The sequence below is a fragment of the Talpa occidentalis genome, unplaced genomic scaffold, assembly GCF_014898055.3.
Source record: "Talpa occidentalis isolate TD23 unplaced genomic scaffold, MPIMG_talOcc4v2.1 talOcc4.6, whole genome shotgun sequence".
NCBI lineage: Eukaryota > Metazoa > Chordata > Mammalia > Eulipotyphla > Talpidae > Talpa > Talpa occidentalis.
The window spans coordinates 95,352,364-95,374,071 of record NW_023604972.1 but is presented as its reverse complement, the minus strand read 5'-3'; the positions used below and the strand labels follow the sequence as shown (position 1 = coordinate 95,374,071).

Here is a 21,708-nt window from a genome sequence, read left to right as displayed (position 1 = left end):
TTGTATCCCATAGGATAATCCCACTTAATCATACCTCATGATTCTTTCAGTATGCTGTTGAATTTGGTTTGCTAAAATTTGGGGTGTTTTGCTCTGTTAAGGATATTTGGCCTGTATTTTTCTTTACTTGTGATATCATTGTGTGGCTTTGGTATCAGGATAATGCCAGCCTATAAAATGCTTGAAACTAGTCTTTATTCAATTTTTTGGAAGAGTTTGTGTTAATTGTTAATTCTTCTATAAATGTTTGGTAGAATTCACCAATGAAGCCATCTGGTCTTCTTTGTTGAAAGAGTTTTAATTAACTGAGAATCCATCTCCTTACTCAATATCGGTCTCTTTGGTTTTTTCTATTTTCAGGATGATTCATTCTTAGTAGGAGGTATATTACTTGTTATTAGGAATCTCTTCCAGATTATCCAATTTGTTGGCATATAATTGTTCATAGTGGTCATTCTGATCCTTTTATTTCTGTAGCATCTGTTGTAATGTATCTTTCATTTCGAATTTTATTGAGATTTTCTTTTTTTTTTTTTTTTTCAGTCCAGGTACAGTCCAATTCTTTTTATAAAATTTTTTTTTGGGGAGGGTTAAAAAAATTTTGGTTTCATTGATCTTTTTGTCTCTAACTATATTATTTATTAATCTGGTCTTTATTCTTTCCCTCTGCTAATTTTGGTGTTAATTATTTTTTTTCTATTTCCTTGTATAGTGGTAGGTTGTTTGAATTATTTTTTTAAAGACCTTTATTAACAGGTGCTTGTAATAAGTTGACTTTTTGAAAAAAAGATGAAATTGTAAACTTTTTATTACAAATTAAAGATGAGATTCTTAAAAAATCTCAACTTTACCAGATATGAAACAAAAAACTTTAAAGAGTTACTGAGAAAAAACAGGCTTTTTCTATTTAAAAAAAACCCAAAAAACCTTTGTCATTAGCAAAAAGAGACATTTCCAGGTAAAAGTAATGAAAAGAAAAATAAGAAAAACCCCATGCTGCACAGATAATGCACAGTTTGGTTATCTGATCAATGGGGGAAAAGCAAGAATTTAAGGTCTTTAACTCCCATCTTTTGTTAATTGCTGGAGTTTGATATTTATTTCTTCTTGTTGGATGACTAAATTGGATGAAGGTAAAAGATGATAAGCTGGCATTGACTCAGCGCACCCTGTTCAGCCTGGTGAGCCAACAATTTCTCAGCTTTTGGATTGGCAGTTTTGGTCTCTTTGTCATTTTGCCCGCTAGGGTTTTCTGGACATCTGTGTTGCTAATTGAAGTTGCAGTGGTACTGATGTTGAGGTGCCTGCTGACCCTGAGTCTCATCTTCTTGATTTTCCTCATTGCCGTCCTTGGGGAGGAAGGCTCCAGAGGACTCCTGATCTATAACCCCTATGCATATTCTATCTCACGTCTACCTTGTTCTCCTGCACCTGGTCTGTGAGCACCCTCCAGCACTTCTCCCTGCTCAGGAAGGTTGGAATCCAGTGGTTCAGGCCTTTAGGGTTTCCACATGTAAGGCCACCACTGTTGAGCCTGGCCTTGGGGAGCACTCTCTGATCCCTCATTTTTTTCCCTATTCTCACTATTCTAGTAATTCTGCCGGTAGTTGTGTGGAGGCCCCTGTGATGGGTCTGGTCTGCTCCAGATATACTGCTGGCACTGGAACTCCACTGGGGCCTCTAATATTTGCTGCCTCCATACCTTTTTCTCCTTCAACATCAAATTCCACAGTCTAAAGCTATACTGCAAAGCTACTTCGTGGGATTATTCTTTATGGTTTCGGTTGATGAAAGCATATCTGTTCCTTATGCTGAACTATTTTACTGCTCCCAAAACCTAAGTTGCAATGACCTTCTTGTCCTTACCTTTAGGCACTGCTAATGTGAGGCCTGGGCTGCCATTCCACTAGGGTGGTGCGGAACCTGGTGTCTGCAGCACTGAGGGCAGGGGCAGTGGGGACTACTGGGTCTCAGCCTTGCTGCTCATGGCCCGTGGTCATGGAGACAGTGACAGGGCTGGCTGTGGCAGTGGCAATAGGTCTGATAAGGGCTCTCTGGGGTCCGCTCTCCCCAAGATCTTTTTTTCTTAATTTAGCATTTATTGCTATAAAATTCCCTCTTAGAACTGTTTTTTTTCCTTCTAAAGATTTATTTATTTATTTATACAAGCACTGGGTACAGTCAGAAGTGCGGGAGTGTGAGAGAATTCACCAGAGCAGGTTGCAGAGCAGGCAGAAGGACCGAGGTACACTGCTGAGGGGAGCAGCGGGCGGCAGGAGAGGTCTGCGCACCATGTGGGATCCTCCTCCAGTGGCCGGGGAGCAGCCAGGATCGAACCAGCGCTGCAGAGGCTGCAGGCAGCTTCGCAACCCAGCGCTCAACCGCTGCGCCACCAGGGAGGCCCTCTTAGAACTGTTTTTGCTGCATCCCATAAGCTTTGTTTTATTTTCACTTGACTCAAAGTACTTTTTGATTTCCCTATTGAATTTTTTTCTTGTTCAAGAGTGTTTTGTTTAATGTCCATGTATTCATGAATTTTCTAGTTCTATAAGGCAAGTCAATTGCCGATGTCCGTGCCAGCTGCTTACAACCCTGCTAGGTGCTAAGATCACCTTCAGCTGCTAAGATCTACACCCTCTGCTGAGATCCCCACTGGCTACTTAGATCCTTCCAGTTGCTGAGGCCCATATCTGTTGCTGCCATCCACACAGGCAGCTGAAATCCATATCAGCCTCTGGGAGCCACACTGGCTGCCCTCTTATGCCTTCCTGCCCTGAAGTACCCGAGCAGTACGCTGAGTGAGGTGAGACAGAGCTGTTCTCCTGGACAGAACCCTGAAGGACTGGGAATTTTGTATTCACCCATTCCCTCTCTCACTTCTATGGTAAAAGTCATGTGCTGGGGGACCTTTTTCTGTGTGGATCTGTTCTGCCTTGAGAGATGGGGAGACATAGTGAAACTTTCTACCCATTTCGGTGTAGTGCTGCATCATCTTAATTGGATCTTGGGGTTGCAGTGAAGGTATATGGGGTGTATGTGGTTGTTAAACTAGTGTTTATGTGTGGGGAGGAGGGCTGACATTTCCTATTGCTCCATCTTGATCAAGTCACTCTGAATATTATTAACTGTTGGAAACTTGAGAAAACTATAGTTAGGCACCTCGCCTTTGACATTTACCCCATCTCATTCCTCAGACACACAGTGTATCATTTAAATGGAAAGGTTTATTGTTAATTTATTGCCCACTTGTGAGATGCCCTTTTTAAATCAAAATTTTAAACATTTTAAAATCATTATAGTTTTAAAGATTTGAAACTAGCCAAAGACAACAGTGACAGTATTGGAATTATATCTGAAGAGTAGACTTTAGGTTTCCCTAAGCTGCTTTACACTGCCAGGATTATTACCATAAAATGCTTCAATTTTGTGTCACTTTGAATTTAGGCCACGATGTCAAACTGTGCTAAAAGAAAACCTCTAGTGGCCAGAACTATTCAGTAACAGCTGTTGTTCTACCTGTGAGAGGATTTTTAAAACCTAGCAGCAAAAACATTCTGATATGCCACTTCATTCATTATTGTATTAGTTGCTACTTACATATATAGATGTTGACTTCATTTGTGGAATTTCTTTTTGGCTACTACTGATTTAATTCTGTGGGACAGATGAGGTCTGGCAGGACCATAGCAGCACTGGAAGCTCTCAGTATTGGAGAGCAATCAGATGTGTAGGAAAAAACACCAATTGATTCTGTATTTTAATTTGCTTTGTGACACCATGGAGGCATGAAGGATTTCTTCTGGGTTCTAAATGTCTTTTCTGCACTGAGGCTACCGGTAGGGGAGAGAGTGGTGCTTAGTACAAAGGGGGTAGAGGGCATGTTGGATTATGGTGGAGGATTATTAGGGCTTGGTGGTACATGGTATGATAACATACAATATAGGTGTGAACCTGTACCCCTACCACATATACAGTGTTGTAAACTAACATTACCTCAAAAAGTACAACTAAACATAAATAAATGTATTTGCTGTGCAGATTGTTTTTAAGCATTTAAAAATAGTTAATCCCCCCACTCCCTAATATACCTTTGTTTCACAAAACAAAAGATGGTTAAGTTTAAAAGAATGGTTAGAATATGACTCAGGGATAGCACAAGGGTCAGAACTGCTCTGTATCTTGACTGTGGTGGTGGTTGCACTGCTTTTGTCAGAACTCACAGAAATTTACAAAAAAAGGAATGAATTTTACTATCTACAATTTAAAGAGAAAAACAATATAGCCATTCTCCTTTTCCTCAGAAAATTCGTTTGCTGTTATTACAGATAATAGGTGTACCTTCTGCCTTTCCTTGTTGCCCAGATCAGTAATACCTGACTGGCAGCCTCAGACAGCCCTTTCTATTCAGAGAGCTTCAGAAGACGTTGATAGTTGGATAAGATTTTGGAAGATCTCCATTCATGGAGTCAGCGCTGCTACTTCCTTCTTTTCACCCTTGCTCCCTTAATCCAGTCCTTTTTTTCTACGTGCCTCTGTTGATGGTGTTTTCGCACATATTTTCTTTCTTTTTAAAATAGACTCTCTTATAAGCTGACTTTCTTAAAACCATTTTCACAGGACAAATACCTAATTCCCAATGTTGGTTTTTTATTTATAAGAAAAAATTTGTTTGACATGTATGTATAGAGGGAAAATTTTAAATGGCTGTATTTTTCAAAAGTATAAATTATACACATACTAATGACTTACTGTTTTAAAATTTACATTAATAATGGTGGTGATGTTTATATATAAGCTGTTACATCATGTCCTGTCTTCTTATTTATGAATAACAGCACACATTTTCAGAATAAGCTATTGAACAGAGTAAAGTTATCTACTCTTATAAAGATTGGGTTTTTAACCTGAGCCTTTTATGCAAAACATTTTAATTTTATAGAAATAATGCTATTTATTTAGCATAATTATTTATGGGACTGTAAATAGATGACTATCTTTAATGAAAGTATATTACTGGTAGCCTGTCTTTAACAAATAATCCCAATTTATCCTCATTTCATTGTTGTCAGTTGGTCTCCACATGTATTCAGTAATCAAGGAATTTCCTCTTTTATGGCCCTCCGTGAGCCTGATATTTTTTTCTTGAGCTCTTACTCCTAAGTGATATATGTAATAAAAGCATCGTTCTGAAATGGGTCTTTTTTAAGAATGAAAGTTGAGAAATAGAAACTTAAAACACTTCTTTTTAGCAAGGTTACGAAAGAAGTTCCGTATACAATAGTTACTCCTAATCTGTGGTTTCACTTTTTGTGGTTTCAGTTACCTCTGTTAACTGTGGTTGAAATTATGTGCAGTAATATTTTGAGAGAGACCACATGCTCATAACTTTTATTATAGAATATTGACTGAGAAAATTAATAAACTCTTACCATATGGTAAATAGTCACATATAGAAAGGAATATTAAAAGGAACAGATACATAGAAAACTGTATATAATATTTTATCATCTTGCAAATTTCAGTGTGACTGGGGGAGGGTGGGAATCATGGGAATTGGTTCTCTTCACTGTTTTTGAAATTTTAAATAGCCAGAGAACATAAAAGGAGAACTATGTTGAGTTGCTCTTTGGCAGCAGTTCATATATAGATTTAATTTGCTTGAGCTGAAGGATCTGATAAGGTAAGGTGATGTTTGGCATTAGAAGGATCAGGAAACCTGGAAGAGTTTTTGAATGCCAAATCCTGTAAATACTGGCCCATTCTTTAGTTCAGTTTTTTCTTGATGTCTGATAACTTATACCTTATTTTGCATGGTACTTTGCGTTTCCAGGAAACTAAGTACAACCCTAACTCTGCATGGCCTTTTGCAATAGTAAGTTAATAAACTGCTCCTTTTATTTGCTAAAGGATCACATCTTTACCAAAAGAGATACTGAGAGGAACAAATACTGGCTATTTAAGTATATGGGTAACTTGGTTCATAGTCTGCTGGGTAGGCTACTGCCTTTGTTGCTTGGCTGTATAGTATTGTCGTTAGGCACAACAATTACAGGAGAAGACTTTCCTGAAAGTGGTTAATGATTGAATGGACAGTGAAACATGTTTAACATATAGAGTCTTATAAGAAAAAGAAATGTTATTGTAAGGACTCATAAAATGGAGAAAGAAATGAACTGTTAGGTACCAGGTAGCTCTAGCTTCTAGTTTATCTCCTATCACCCAGCCATTTCTTGCAAGCACTCAATGGCAGATGTGATCTACACATACATGCAATCATTCACACTGCTTGTCTGTGCGTGCTCTTTATTTTGATGCTGATTAGCTAGTTTTCTCTTGTTTATATCTATAAATATCAATCTGTCTGGTTAAACAAATTACCATCACTTTTTCTAAGCAGAGCTTTTCAAGCCAGTCTACCTCACAGATCACTGATTAGCTTAGAGACTGGCTGCCTCTAAGGCAGTAACTACTTATTGATAATGGTCGATCGGTGGTGCATCCCCCAATTGTGGGTTGTGACCACATAAATTAGAGGGGGAAACTGATGGGATTAATTGATATGGATTTTCTTAATACCATTCTAATGAAAAGCAGGTGCTTTCCATTCTCGGATCTGGTGCTTTTGGAAAAAATGGATTTTCAGGAAGAAAGACAGGGAGGGAATTTTCATGGAATATTAAGAAACCAGGTGAGGAGCAAAGTGCTCTTCTGTAACTTCTTGTGTAATCAGCCAGTGTAATTTAAGTGACATTCCTAATTTAAGTGAGTAGCATAAATAGGATTTGAAGTTAGGCTTGTTTATCCTTCTGTCCCCAAAGTGACTCCCCCATGCCTGAACATACTATAGTGTCTTACCACTTTGATTGTACCTTGGTGACCCATCTTGCCTTATATCATTACTTTAAATATGCATGTATTCAATCTATGAGATAAGATTGTTTTGAGCATAGAAGGCATCCATGCCATGTTTATCCTTGCATATCACCTGTGTTTATAAGTCCCCAAGTTTATTTTATTTTTTTAAATTTTATTTTATCTACAAAATAATAGGTATAATATTATCTTATAATTGTAAAATCTTAACATACAACTAGTTAAAATTCAACGTGAGATTTTTTTTCAACACATTCATAATCAAATAATGAGTTATTGATATTTATTAAATATTTTTCATTTTGGTTGTGGTATTTTTTTCCTACTTTTTATATTAATGCCTAATTTAGATATAGTAAAATTCACCCTTTTTGGTGTACAGTTCTGAAGATACAGAACAATTCTATTGCTTGAGAATTTCACCCCCTAGTTCTTTGTGCTCCTCCCTTCCCCCACTCCCAGCCCATCCTCAGCCACTAGTAACCACTGATCTATTTTCCTCTATATATAGCTTGGCCTGAAATTTAGCATTATGTATATAAGATTAATCCATAGTGTTGCATGTATTTATTCTTTTTATTGTGGAGTAGTATTCATTTTATGACTAGACCACAATTCATCCACTCTTCAACTGAAAGACTCCAGTTTGAAGCATTAATTAATTAAGCCAATATACACATCCTCAAAACAATTTTCACGTTAACATAGGGTTGTTGTGGTGTTTTTCATTTGAATAACTATTTAGGAATGGGATTGTCTGACTGTCGTGTTATATATGGTGTTTACAAGAAACTACAAAACTTTTTCCAAAGTGTCTATACCATTTTACATTTTCACCAGCAATGTATGAGAATTCTAGTTGCTCTGTATCCTCAATAGCACTTGTTTTTGCTAGTGTTTTGCTTTTTATTCTGTCCATTCAGACAGGTCTGCTTTGATTTCTACCTGTTGGTAGGTTAGTTAGAGTTGCGTTGAACCTATAGTTTGTTTCTATAAAATATATTCCATTTATAGATCAGTTGAGGAAAATTGAAATAGTAACAATATTGCCTTCCCATCCTTGAACGCTAGCTATTTACCCATTAGTCTTCTTTAATTTCTTTTATTATTTAGTTTTCAGCACATAGACCATATACGTTTTTGTTACATTTATAGAAAGTATTTCTGTTATGTAAGTTTAAATTTTCCTTTAAAATTCAATTTTGAGTTGTTTTTCAAAGCTCACATTTTAATTTAGTAGCTTTTACGTAGGTTCTTTTGGAGTTTGTATGTAAGCAATGATATCTACTCAGTATTCCAAAAAAGAATATATTTGTTTTGTTTTACTTATGACATCCTTAGGACATGGGACAGTTGTTCTTACATATATACCGATGACCAGATGATTCATGTAGTTATTTTGCTTTTCCTACTTGGTTTTTAGTGTCAGTAGTTTGTATAGTGAGTTATCTTTTTTATCATGAAATGCCATATTCTTGTATAGTTAGGATATGTAAATTCCATGAAAAATAATGTACAGGAAAGTGAATATTCATTATAGTCCTCACTGCAGAAATGTGTATCTTTCTTGCTGTAGGCAACTAATATAAACAATAAAATTGTAAAATACCTTCTTGCTAGAATTAGACTTCTGTACTGCTTACTCATTGTTACGTAAGTATAAAAAGGTCGAAGCATTTTAATCATGCTCAAGACTGCCTTCATATTTTATGTGATTTTTTTAAAGAGTTGTGACATTGCTTTAGTGAGTTCTCAAGACCTTAAAAATGAATCTTTAATTTGAGCAGATTATGATGAATGAGAGGCATTTACAGTGTACAATTGCTATCTAGATGCAATTCTGCTCTGTAGTACTTTATTGATTTCTTCCCTTCTGCATTGCCACAATTCAAGATTTCTTCTCAGTAGATACAGGGTCAGTGAAAACACATTATGGATGTGTGGATTCTAGATACATTTCCCCATCCCCATCCAAAATTTTTTGTATTTAGCAGAAGATTTATCTAATAATTTTATTTACTCACTTGTTTGGTAGTATTTGTGGGCATATATCTTAAGATTGCTGGTCTAAACTAGAAGTTATTCCTTCGAAGTATTTTTTAGGATTGATAAATACAAAATCATAGACTAATTTTTTTCGGATGTAACTACATTGTAACTACAGTCACTTGCTTTCATGAATAAGACTTTTTAAAGATACTTACAGCAAGATAATAGTAATTTTTTTTTCTGTTTTAAGGGACTATTAACATGATTTCTGCTTTCCTTATCTAAGTGTCTTCATCTGTTTTCCTTCTACATTATCATACAGTGTTTCCATAATAAAAGCAGGAAAAAAAAAGCATTCTAGAGAGGAAATATCAGGATTATATTATTTGGTATAATACTTCAGTCTAGCACTATGAGACAATTATTTATTCAAGTAAATGACAAAATTTCTGACAACATTCACTATAGAAAAATATTTCTAAGACTAGGAGAAAAATCATTTGATACAGAATAGTAGTAGAAGTCTTGGGAATAGGACCATGGCAGACTGTTTTGGATTTTTCCAGTCCTGCAGGAAGTGTAGCTGGGCATGAAAGTATTATAATTTCTTACACACATTTTCTACTCTAAATATTGTTACCCACTGATATGCTTAAAGAAAAAACTTAGTAGAACACAATTTCATAGTCATAGCTGTCAAAAGTATCCTTATAAAATTAAGAATTCTTAGGCTTCCCAATGCTGTTTCTCTCTGAATGGAGTGTGACTATTGTAAGGTATAGAGAATACCAACAACAGAAAAATATGTATTGTGGTGCCTTTCTATCCACAACACCCACTTTCCAGACAAGTCAATTCTGAAATTCTTCCAAAGGATTATTTTCCTTTGTTCTACAGGAAAACTTAAGCTCTTGCTGGTGTCCTCCCCAACCCCACCCGTATTTTTTCTGCAACTCTTTGACAGTAAAGAATTTATGGAGATTTTCTTACTGGTATTCTGGGGAGTTGATGTTTCAAACCCCAGAAAATTATCCATACTCTTGAAATTAAAACATAATCTTAAAAAAAATTAGAAATGACATAGAATCTACTAGCAACATTTTTCATTTTTTTCTAATTAAATAGGAAGTATATGATTATCCATGGCTCATAGTAAAGGGCTCATTTGACATCTTACTATATTCTGTTATTTGGCTTATGAAAGGTTTATTTTTCAGGGGAATAGTTTTTTCAGTTGCTAATCAGCTGGAATTACATGGTATGTGTTAAAATCACAAAATAATTAAAATATGTGGATATTAGCTTATCCAAGATATTTTGCTTTAATAATAATAAAAGCTCTTCTAAGAATTTTTAGTTACAGCTAAATAAAAGTAGACCTCTAATACCTTACATATCACTCTATCAGAATAGTCATTTTGTGAAGTGTTTGTGCAGCCTTTGAGTAAACCTTAACATTTTCATCTTGCTTTAATTAAAAGCAACTCTCCTTATGTGTAAATTTGATCACTTATGTAGAAAACCTGACGTGGGGGGAGAGTAATGATGCGACAGCTTAAGAGGTAAACAGCAGTCATGAAGACTTTTTTTTTTTAATTTTTATATTCCCCATACAATTGCACCCCCCTTATTTTGACCCCAATCCCTCCTTTCCCCGCCCCCACCATAGTGTGTCTCTGGTTCATAGTTGTTTGTTGATTTTGATTTTTTTCTTTCTTATATTCTTCTTCCTGGACCCTTATTTAGGTTTTCTAGATTCTTGCTATGAGTGAGACCATCCGGTATTTTTCTTTTTCTTTCTGGCTCATTTTGCTGAGCATGATCCCTTCCAGCTCCATCCATGTTGCTGCAAATTGCATGAGTTTATCTTTTTTGATTGCTGAGTAATATTCTATTGTGTATATGTACCACATCTTCTTGATCCAGTCATCTGCTTTTGGGCATTTGGGTTGTTTCCAAAGCTTAGCTATTGTAAATAGTGCTGCTATAAACATAGGGGTGCAGGTGCTCTTTGGAATTAATGTTTGTGTCCTTTGGATAAATACCTAGGAGTGGAATTGCTGGATCATATGGAAGCTCTATCTTTAGTAGGTTGAACCAGTTTGCACTCCCACCAGCAGTGCAGGAGAGTTCCTTTTTCTCCACATCCTCACCAACATTTGTTGTTGCTAGTTTTTTTTAAATGCACCATTTTCACTGATGTAAGATGGTATCTCATGGTAGTTTAGATTTGCATTTCCCTGATTACAAGTGATGTTGAACATTTTTTCATATGCCTGTTGACCATTTGCATTTCCTCTTTGGAGAAGTTTCTTTTTAGCTCTTCTGCCCATTTTTTGACTGGATTATTTTCTTTGTTTTTGTAGCATGAAGACTTTTTAAATATACAATAAAGAGTGCTAGAGTTTCACATAGGTAATGCATAACCATTAAACTTTTTTATATTAGATTTTGTGATTAGAAAGTATATTTCAATTGCATTATAGGTAATATATTGGAGAGTGCCTTAAACTCAAAGCAGAGACTTCTACTTGAAGTAGAAGACTTCTTCAAGTACTACTTCTTCAAGTAGTAGACTACTTGAAGTGGAGACTTCAAGTAGAAGTCTCTAGAAATAATATAGATGAATGGTGATAGTTGTCTGTGTCAGGCTTGGCACACTGCATGGATAGTGACATTGTTCACTGAGATAGGTAAAGTGGGAGAAGGAGTAAGGCTGGGGATGGAAGCTGGGAAGATGACGTAGTTTCAGAAATGTGTTGCCATGAACAGCCAAGAGATAATGTAGTGGAGCCAGTTTAGGAGAGAAGTTTTGAGATAGTAGATTAGAAGACAGATGGTAACTGAAGCCCTGGGACTGGAAGAGTTTCCTGGAGTATAACAGAGAAGTGGGCTCGGGAGAGAAACTAGCTTATTTAAAAAAAAGAAAAAAAAAAAAAAGAACATGAAGGTGAGATTAGGAAGGATAAATCAAAAGAGGTAACAAAAAATCCTAGAGAATGTGTATGGAATTAGATGTTTTCTGAAAGGAGTAAAGAGGTAATAGTCCCAAATGCTGAAAGGTCAATAACTAGCACTTACACAGAGGTTACTATAGACTGAACGCTGTTGTCAATCATTTGGTGTTCATTAATTTTCAGTTTTGAGTTAGGTACAATCCAGTTTTTTAGATGAGAAAATGAAGTACTGAGAGACTTGGCAAGAAAATGCAGATAGCTAGTAAGTGACGGAATCCAGATCTGAACTCATGCACTTGGGCTATATAATTTGTGCTTTGACCAACTAGAAAAAGATAAAAGTTACAAATGGTTTTAACAAAAATGTTTTAACTGATAAATTTAGTTTTAGTGGGTCAAAGGGAGCAAAAACCTGATTGGAGAGAGGTGACGAATAAATGATAAAAGGGAAGTGTAGAAAATTCTTTCATAAAACCTGGGTGTGAAAAGGAAGAGGAGGGTCAGTAGGAGAGTGCTGCTTGAGGGTTTAAGGTAGGCAGATCTTAAGTTTAATTTTCACAAGAACAAGCAAGGAGGGAGGGAGCACTGAGAGACATAAAAGAGCAAGAAAAACAGATTGAAAAGAGAGGACTTCTAAACCATGATGAAAAGCAGTAGCTAAAGGGATCCATAGCAAATATAAATAGAATGGCCCTAGGAGGAAAAAGACATTTTATTGTCACAGTGGGAAAGGAGGAAAGCAGGATGTGGATGCATATAAACCTGGAGATTACCTGCTGCTCCAGCTCCTTCAATCTCAATTTCTCTCTTTCATAGATATGAAACAGGGATGAGAATTCTCTCTGCCAGCAATTTACTTCCCATTTAACTTGGATTTCTATTGCCTAAAGGAGTGAGGGAAGAACATCCTTCTACTTAGCTGTATTCAGGTTTCTAATGTACAGACTGCACTGGGGAAGTCTTTCTGGTACCTTTTGAGCATGGAGGATTTTCTCCCACTTTTGGAGAATCACATTTGCAATTATCACAGGAAGTAAACTTAATCCTTGTTATTATGTGCTGGGGTAAATCAGTAATGTTAGAAAAGGTTGAGTGTAAAGATAATCTGTAAAATGTTCGACTAGAAGTGGTAGTAATCATGATATTTGATAGTTCTTTATAAGCAGTTCTCTAGAAAATATGGGCTCGGTAAAATACAACTCACTACCCATTTTTGTAAATAAAATTTTATTTGGGACTATAGAGCATCTACATATTTCTTTGCTTTTGCACTACAATATCAGAGGTAAATGGTTGCAGCAGAGACTATGTGGCCTGAAAAATCTAAAATACTATCTGGCTCTTTTCAGAAAAAGTTTGTTCACCTATTGTCTAGAATAATAAAGCAATAAAGACTTGGGAAAAATGTCTACAATAGAGAATTAAGATACTAAAATATAAAGGGATTCAGAAAGCAAAAAATACTTAGCATCTATTATTGCTAAATGAAAATATCACTTTATAAATTAATAGATTATACTTTAATCTTTTTTACTTCAAAAATTTGTATAAACACGTTCATAGTTGATTCCAAATAGTGAGATTACATGTTTCTGTTTTTTGATTTTTCTACAATGAACATGTATTACTCTGTTATTAATAAAATGAACTAGTAGATGAGGATGAAAACATTAGAAGCAAGCAAATTAGACCTTGAATACTAGATAATTTGGCAGGGCCAGAGAAAGATGAGATGTTCTTCTGGAAGATATATAAAGATTCCGCTTCTTCTTGGTTACTAAAGAAGTTGCAAGAACACTTTAAGGTTGTTTAATTTATTATATCTTACCAGCATCTGATATAAACTCAGTTCCCCAAATAGAAAATAAGAGAAAAGAGAACTATATAAATTACAAAGTACAGGCAGGCTTTGTTTCTAATTTTCAAAGATACAGATTTTCAAGTTTAGTTTATTGAGATACTCTGAAGTGACTTCCAGATAACACTTTTTATTTGTGACTTATTTTTAATTCAAATAATTAAATTCAGTTATTTAAAAATAAAGTCTATATATTAGTAATATTATAAATTTGTTCTGTAACAAGTCACAAGTATGCCTTTAAAAAAAGTGAACAGCTTTTATTTGAGCAAAATAAGTCAGAAATTACAGAAAGTAATCTTTTCAATGAAGTACTGTTATTAACCAGATGAGACTTGAAGTAGTTTTATTGTGGTATTCTATTCCAACATCTGCACCATGGCACTATCCAGATGCTCACTATAAAGTTCAATGGATCTTGACAAGCATTAAGTTGATTTCAGTGGCTGTACTATGTTAGGAGTCATTGAGATAGAAGAACAATCAGCTTTTACCAAATCTCATCTCTTAATTCAACGTACTTTTTATTTAAATTATCACCATGAATGGTATTTATTATCTCTGTAATGACCAAATCAGTTGAGAGCAATCTCAAGATTGAAGCTTAAGATACAAAGTACTGACTTGCTGATAAGCTGTCATGCTAAACAAACAAACAAAACTAAGGATAGAAACAAGCCAAAACACCATGTTCAATTTGTCCTTTAAATATTAATCATATACGATAATGATTCATTAATTATAATTAAAACATAACTTGTAAGAGGAATCTTTTTGTGACCTTCTAAAAATGGTATCAATGGAGAACGAATCTTAGAACAAGGACACATGTAGATATACATTAGCGTATTTAAAGAAAATGTAAAATTTGAACCTATGTGTCAACTAAATAAGTAAATAATTTATGAAATTAAATTCAATTATAATTAAACACAGACACATACTATATATGTGTATTCATATGTATATGTGTGCATAATTATATTCATACATTCCACTGACTACTATGATAATGAATAGTGGAATTATTTTGAATGAAAATCTTTAGTAATAAATACATTTAAAAGAAATTTCATGTTAATTAAGTTATCCTGTTAATCACTAATTTCCTTAAAAGGAAATGATAGAAGTCCCACTGCTTGTTCTTCAGCAATGGGTTTAGCAAAAAACCACCCATTATTGTTGACTGGTCATAGATGTGCAAGGTGTCCTAATAGATCTTATCCATATCTGACATTTATTATTCAAGATGATTTTAATCATAATGTAGACCGGAATCTGTTTTTGTTGCTTATGCAAGCACCCTCTTTTTTTTAATTAATGTGTTTCCCATTTATTCAGGAAGTCTCTAATGGCATTTGAGGGAGGGGAAACTTATTAGCTTCCTTCCTGAGTAATGTAGTTTTTATTTCTTGTTGAAATTGTAGTCTGAGCCAAAAATCAGTGTTGGACGGAAGGAAGGAGTCAGAAAAGGATGGATGGACAAGAGGGGGTGATGTAGGGAGGAAGATATAGGAAGAAAAGAAGAAAAACTAAAAAAAAAAGAAAATAACTATAAAAAACATTGTTCACTTGTATTAAAATAAATAAATTGTAAAGTGTTCTAAAACAGGAAGATCCTGTCAAAGTCTCATTTCTACCCACGATATAATTTTATTCATAGATGAGTGGATGAAGCAGTGTGGATATTTTTGGTGATGATGTCACTGTTATTAAATTTCTACTTGTTTTGAGTTTAGATTGTTCTACTTCTTTAAATTTCCATATGACTGTGGGAAAACAGCCATCTCATATCTAGCTTTCAAAGCATACTTTAGAATAATTTTTTTAAAGTTATGAGTAAAGAAGATACATGTCCAAATGTGGGATTTGGGGAATGGCTGGACTATTGAGTGTACACTATCAGTAGAATGCATCAACATTTTGTTGAGGAAAGAGAGCTTAGGTCTTTGAAACAGATATTTCATATAGCTATTTTATATTAAAAACTACAGAAGGTAAAATTTAACAAAATCCTAGCTGATATATATATAAGAAAGAGAATAACAGGTACTATAGAGAGATGAATTTTAGAAGCTTAATGAATGAACACTGCTCTGAGACATTAAAATGACACTTTCTAGTGATACATCATTCTTACAATCATACATTAGGTTGTGTTCCATTCTTCATTTGTCAAGTTCAAGTTCTAGTCCATTTTTATGACTATGTTTTCAAGTTTTGTCCCCCATGAAGTGAAGAAAAAGTAAAACTCCCATTTTGGAGGGTATTTTTTCTTCTGTTCCTTCTAAATTAGATACATTATTCTGAAAGATTCCCATATTTTTAGAATTAAACTCTCAGCCTTTGTGATTTATTTATAGCTGTAAAGTTGTCTTAGAGAAATGAAAGCATAAAAGGTAGTTTCAAAGACTGGAGTCCTGCGTTAAGGCATCTGTTTTATATGCACATTTCAGCATGACTCAGTTTGACCTTCAATACATTTGTGAGGAAAGTAAATCCAGTATTCTGTTAATCAGATCACTGAGAGCTTAAGTGACTGAACCAAGTTTTCATAGAGAATGGGTGACAGGGCTAGAATGAGAATTCATACCTTCTTATCTGATTCTCAGTAGTCATATGGTCTCCTGCTCATCATTTCTTTCTTGAATTCCTACTGTGCCCACCGTTCTCCTCCTGGCAGTTTGTATCCTGTCAGAAGCCGTGACCTGTTTTTAATGTTGTCTTTTCAGGTGAGGAGATAATACCATGTTATAGCTTACACATTACTGTGACAGTGGGTGAAGAAAAATTTATAAATTCTGAATCTACTTCACATTTTCATGCTTTTTATACTTAAAATTTATCATCATTTGAGTCATAGGTTAACTAAAAAATTAACTATACCAAGTAGTGATTTGTTCTACCTCCTCCTCCACATGCAACCTTTACATTTTTCCCTATAGATCTTGTTTTGCTTTGTTTTGACTGTATAAATTTCTGGTTTCTTCATAGAGAATTAAATATTTTGATTATAATTAAATATTTGGTTTAGCCTGCTTCTTAAATATGAATATTTAGTCTAAATATATACCATGTGTAACCAACTGAGTCATAAGAATGTGACAACAAGTGCTAGACAGGCTTTATAGACTCTTGTCTGCTTGTGTATCTTTTAATGCAAGAATTAACACAAATATTCACACATTCAACACTCCCCAGATAATGTTATTAGCTTTGTGCTACAAAACAAAATAAATCTGTATCCACTTTCCCCCCTAATTTCAAATGAGTATTACTAGAAGAGGAGTGTGAGAAAGATCAAAAACATTTATAGTAGGTGGTAAGTGAAATATGAGTTGACACACTTAATACTTTTTAGTGCTCAATTAATTGTTTTCTTAAAATAACCTGCTCCAACTTTTTAGAAATTCCCTGAAATGTGTAAGTAGCATAAAAATGTAATTACTTGAGATAAATTTCAAAAGAGTATAATTTACAGGTATTTTTAAAAACACCTAAGACATAAAAACAGAACAATGGCATAACCTAAGCATAAATTCTAATTTTCTAAATTTGATAAAGTACACATTTTTAAATTGGTAAAGAACACAAGTTTTCTACAGATTTTAGAGCTGAACTGTAAGTACTGATTCCTTTACTTGATAAGTGATCATCAAAAACTTTAAGCTAGATTTAAATTGAGAGCTTTACTGTAGGAAATTCACTTACATTCCTTTATGTTAAAAATTTCTTTTAATAATAGTTGAGTGTAAGTAGAAAATTTCCCTTAGGGAATCATTTTTTGTCCCAGCTTTCTATTTGAAAAAGACTGATTTTAGACTTCTAGAATTTTATAGGTTAACTCTGTTGTAAAATAGCATTTGCATTTCTCAGTTTTAAAATTATGAGTATAATAAAACTCCAGAATTGGATACCTAGTGCGCTTCACTTGAAATACCATTAATTAGGAAACCTGTGCTTACACATGTGTTAAATATCTTCTGAAAATACAATCATCACATTTATTGTTAGGAAGAAGATACACATAGTTACGAAAAATAAGGTCCTGTTTTTCTAATTCCTGAAACCAATATATTTTATAATGTAATGAGAGTACAGAAGGAGAAAACTCTTAAAGGTCAGTTCATTAGTGGGTTTAATAGTTTTAAAAAGAATTTGATTCCCCATTTATATTAATAATAACATGAGCCTTCTTTTTCTATGGTTACTATACTTCTCTTATGGTAAAATATGCTTGGGAACTTAGAACTAGCTTGATAAGTTCATGATTCCATAGAATATAAACAAGAAGCCAATTGCTGAAATTATATCTACTTAGTTAAGTCAAGTAGTGATTTATTGTAGATTTATGTAGAGAATCAAATTGTCCCTTTCAGCTCTGTTAAAATCAAAACTAAGCATTGTTTTGCAGTTTTAGACCATTTGTGCAATTTCAAAATACAGAATAAATACTGGATCAGTATGTTTTTTAAATCCCCTTTTAAAATCTTTAAACTGGTGCTTTTAACTTTCTCATTTATAAAATTACTTTGGTTTAAAAAAAGGGGTATGGGCCTCCCTGGTGGCACAGCGGGTTGAGCACCGCACTGTGAAGCTGTCCGCAGCCTCTGCAGCACGGGTTCGATTCCCGGCCAGCCAGGGAGAAACCCACATGGCACAGCAGACCTCTCCTGTCCTGCCTGCTGCTCCCCTCAGCAGTGTATTTCAGTCAGTCTGCCTGTTCTGCTTCCTGCTGTGTCTCTGGTGAATTCACTCACCCTTCCGTGCCTCTGACCTGTACACCAGTTCTTGTATAAATAAATCAATCTTGGGCCTCCCCGGTGGTGCAGCGGTTGAGCGCTGGGTTGCGAAGCTGCCCGCGGCCTCTGCGACGCCGGTTCGATCCCCGGCTGCTTCCCGGCCACCGGAGGAGGGTCCCGCATGGCGCGCAGACCTCTCCTGCCGCCCGCTGCTCCCCTCAGCAGTGTACTTCAGTCCTTCTGCCTGCTCTCTCCCCGCTCTGGCTCTGGTGAATTCTCTCACCCTCCCGCGCTTCTGACTGTACCCAGTGCATGTATAAACAAACAAACAAATAAAGAAAGAAAGAAAACATGCCTCTATAAAAAAAAAAAAAATTTAAAAAAAAAAATAAATAAATAAATCAATCTTAAAAAAAAATAAGGGGTAATTTAATATTGTGTTTTTATGACACTATTTATTGAATTCCTACCTTTTAAGTCTATGGTGCTAAATGACACTTCATTAGCATGCAGAAGACAACTTTATTAATGTAGCTTCAAGGAATCTGCAATTTAGATAGTCAAGACCCAAACATATGAAAAGTTAAGGGGAAAAAAGGTAATATCAGAAAAATATGTAATATGAGAAGCACAGTTGTGCTTTCCAAGTATCAGCAAATGGATTTGGAGTATAAAATACAGAAAAGTACTAATTAATGTTCAAGTGCAACAACATAGGCTAAAATTTATTTATTCTGACATTTAATCAATCCATCAGTAGGTGGAGTAAATATATCAGTGGATTATATTTCTTTGAGCTGTGAATCTGGACACCTGCATTTAAGATGGAACATGGGAGGAAGATCATGGGGAAGTATAACATAAATAAGGAGATGGGGATGTGGTATCCTCTCAGAGGAGTTTGCTCTCTAAGAAAAGACAGCACAAAGACAGACTGGTTACATCAAAATCCAACTGACCTTAAGATTATGACTTCTTTTGTTACTTTCAAAAATCATGTATTATAGCAGCATGGGTGAAATGAATATCATAATAAGAACCCCTTAATTGAAATAATTTTCATATGAATCACTCATTCTTCAGTTGACACTATCAAACCCCATTGCATATAGAGGACATTGAAGTAGGACTGTTCTTTCCAAGGAACTTAGTTTTAGCATGGTGGAGTAGATGCAGATAAGTACACAAAACTATAACAGAATGTAGGATATGTATAGGGATGTAGTAGAAATAAAACCTGGAAGCCCAGTTCAGATTCAGAGCATGGAAGACCCTAGATTTAAAATGTAGAATTAATATTGGTAAATGGGACTTATGGGAGAGATTTTAATATATCAGTGATATAACAGAGATAATTGACAATGTGATCTAACATTATCAGAGCAAAATGAGGGGTTGACTGATGAAGAGAAAGATAAAGGCAGAAAGGCAGATCAAATGCTATTTTTATTTCAATGATACGGTTAAGGTATGATAATGACTAAAGTAGAGCTTCAACATTACAGATGAAAAGAAAGTGATTTTAAAAAATGTGGAAATTAAAAATTTTTAAGCCTTGAAGCCAGATAGTAGCTCATCAGAAGTTTACTTTGATAATTCAAAAATGTGATGTACTTTGCTTATTAAGCATTTAGGCTGCTCTTTCCTAGATAAAAGTAAGTTACTGTAACTCAACTATCAAAAAAGATAAACTCTTGCCACTTGTGACAACATGGATTAAACTGGAGGGATGCTGCTAAGCAAATAAGTCAGAAGGAGAAAAGCAAATACTAGACGGTGTCACTTATATGTGGAATAAAGAGAGACAAAACAAAGGGTGAGATAAAACATAACTAATAATAAACCTTACAAATCTGACTAAGGAATGGAGGCTACCAGAGGGGCAGAGGAAAGGGCAAGAACAAAGTGAGGAAGAAGCACAATGGACTATGGTGGTGGAATATGGGAGCTGAAGAGAGAGATCCTAGACCTCGCAAACACAGTGTGGCAAACCAATGTTATCTTAGTAAAAAAACAAAAGGTAATATAATACCAATTAAGAATTTTGGTTTATAAAAGTTAACACTATCCTGGGCCTCCCTGGTGGCACAGGGGTTAAGCACCGCACTATGAAGCAATCCACAGCCACAGATCCCTGGCCTGCCAGGGAGCTACCCACATGGCACAGCAGACCTCTCCTGACTCTCCCGCTTCTCCTCTCAGCAGTACTTCAGTCAGTCCACCTGTTCTGTTCCCTACTGTCTCTGGTGAATCCTCTCACCCCCTGCATCTCTGGTCTGTACCCCAGCTCTTGTATGCATAAATAAACCTTTAAAAAAAAAACCTATCCTCCTAATATATATATTAAAACATATTATGGCCCAAATTAATAATGGAGGAAGACACAGGAAGAATCTATTTTTATTCTTCCCTTCAATTCATACAAATGTCATGAAATACTATGTAGGCAGAAGTAATGTACATTAGATCCATAGTTAAAACATTTTTTTAGAACTCATTAGTCCAATGTAATGCTGTCTAAACATGTATTTCTTGATATATTCCATTTTTTGGGGTTAATTTTTGCCCTTTATTCTAAAAGCCCAAACTATGAGTGGTCATTAGTCTTGCTAAAAAGTCCTAGTAATTAATTCAATAAATTCTAGGAAAAATCTTTGTGATTTTTGAAAAATGTATGTATTCAGACCTATAAACTGTGACATTTTAACTTTTGGTTCATAGGAGTGGTATTTTGTTCATAGTGAATCTCTTTTGAAAAGCCATTTTTTATAAAAGTTGATCAGTACATCTGCTGATTTTTTTTTTTTTTTATTTTGCAGTAGCCTGGCCAACAGTTACCATGGATTCATAATATTTTACTAGAATCAGTAGAGAAGAGAAATGGAAATGACACTTGTTTTAAGAAAATTAAAGCCTTTTAAACAAATACTAGTGGTTTTGACTTAGAACATATATGAAAACTCTGTTAAGAATTTTATCCCTTAAACCTGAAAGACCTATAATAACTAACTTAAGCCTATAAAGGATTCACACTCTTAAGTTATGGTTCAAGACACTGAGAAAATATTCATACATTTGTGGTAGCTGTATTCTTTTTCCAATTAGTGCTCATACATAGAGAAAAGACATTTTAAATTGAACCTAAAAGTTGACTTCTATACCACTATAATAACTCAAACTATATAATATGACTTGATTATTCTATACCTCAACCCTATCTGAAGGGATTATTATTCTGGTTAGCTTAGTAAGAAACAAGCTTTGAAATCAGAACTAAAATGTAAATTGT

General features: G+C 34.8%; 1 protein-coding gene and 1 pseudogene across 5 annotated transcripts in view; one reads left to right on the top strand and one right to left on the bottom strand.

Annotated features, from left to right (window-relative positions):
• The window catches only part of SSBP2 (single stranded DNA binding protein 2), a 258,475-nt gene that overhangs the window by 142,045 nt on the left and 94,722 nt on the right, over window positions 1-21,708 (top strand). The gene's annotated exons all lie outside the window — the stretch shown is intronic.
• LOC119261264 (Y-box-binding protein 1-like) lies at window positions 1,119-2,971 on the bottom strand (annotated as a pseudogene).